Source organism: Amphiura filiformis, chromosome 8, assembly GCF_039555335.1.
Source record: "Amphiura filiformis chromosome 8, Afil_fr2py, whole genome shotgun sequence".
Classification (NCBI taxonomy): Eukaryota; Metazoa; Echinodermata; class Ophiuroidea; order Amphilepidida; family Amphiuridae; genus Amphiura; species Amphiura filiformis.
In genome coordinates this window covers 41,573,950-41,575,778 of record NC_092635.1, presented here as the reverse complement: position 1 = coordinate 41,575,778, position 1,829 = coordinate 41,573,950, and positions in this window count along the sequence as shown.

Genomic DNA, 1,829 nt, shown 5'->3' with positions numbered 1-1,829 from the left:
TAAAAAAAAAACGAAAACCAGGAAGATACGTTCTTTAACAGCAATGTCTCTGACGATCTCCCAATATACACTGGTCCATTTACTATGGAGGAACTGCAAAAAGGTCTGAGCAAGCTCAACAAGTCAAAAACACCTGGTCCTGACAACATACCAGCCATTGTTTGGAAAAACCCACACTTCCATCAGCAACTGCTTGATTTCTGTAATGAAACCATGAAGGGAAATAAGCCAAAAGCCTTGTCAAGATCCACAATTATACCTCTCCCGAAGAAAGGGGATCTTTCACAACCATCAAATTATAGAGGTATCACACTGTCAGCACTTGCTGCCAAGCTGTATAACACTATGCTGCTCAACAGGATTTCTCCTCATCTAGATCCTATTCTCAGACGTAACCAAAATGGTTTTCGCAAGGGTAGATCAACCACACCACAGATTCTAGCCCTTAGAAGGATAATAGAAGAGCTTAAAATCTCAAAGAAGCAGGCATATATTGTGTTTGTTGACTTCTCAAAAGCTTTCGACAGTGTTAACCGGAAGGCCATGCTGCATATTCTTCGTAATTATGGGATCCCTCAGGAGATTGTGAATGCTATTGCAATAATGTATGATAATCCTTTGTACAAACAGGTGATGGACCAACTGAAGAGTTTCTCTCTACTGCTGGAATCCTGCAGGGCGACACCTTGGCCCCTTACCTTTTTGTGATAGTGGTAGACTATCTCCTCAGACAGTCGATAGACACTGACAAGTCCAAAGGGATTGACATCATGCCCAATAAGACGAGCAGAGAGAAGAACAAGTATTTAACCGATCTTGACTACGCAGACGACATCGCTTTAACAGCTACGTTATCACAAGATGCCCAAGATCTTCTGTCATCTTTAGAAGATGCTTCCGCCAAAGTTGGCCTCTTTCTCAATTCCAAGAAGACAGAATATATGTGTATTAATGGAGATAAGAACCCAACTCCAATCCTTTCTCGGGATGGCACACAACTCAAGGAGGTGTCGGACTTTAAATATCTTGGTTCATTTGTTGCCGACAGCAAGAAAGACTTTCTGACTCGCAAAGCTCAAGCATGGAAAGCTTGCAACAAACTGCACACCATCTGGCAGTCCAACATATCAAGAAATACCAAGCTTGCCTTCTTTAGAGCCTGCATAGAGAGTATCCTCTTATATGGAAGTGAGACCTGGACAATGAAGAAAGATCTTCAGGACCGTCTTGATGGTACCTACACCCGGCTGTTGATGAGGGTTCGAAACATATCCTGGCCCGAACATAAACCAAAGCAGAGATCTATGATGGTGTTCCACAGGTGTCCTCCATCGTTGCTCAACGGCGAGCCAGATTTGCAGGCCACTGCTACCGTGCAAAAGACCAAATAATTTCAGATGTCATCTGTATGAGGCTTCCACGAACATGTAGAGGAAGAAGACCATTCAACTACATCGACTGTGTGGCAAGGCACGTCAATCAAGAAATTAATGACCTCCCAAATCTGATGGCTGATAGAGATTCCTGGAAAAGAATTGTAAACTCTTTCTCGGATGCGTCCGCAAGATAGATAGAGATTACTCAGAATAGCAATTTGGTAAAAATATCAAGGTATCATTTACAAAATTGTCCATATCTTGAAAAGTATTGATGCTATTTATATACTTTTGGTATCATTTTAATGCTCATAGTCTCATGCTTACATTTTTATTCAAATCATGAAACATCCAAAATGCAACTTTTTCCTGGTTTTGTCAGAGCGGGTCACATAATGTTTTTGTTACAACTCGTCATGGTTATTCCCTAGAAATTCTACAGCTAATTGATCT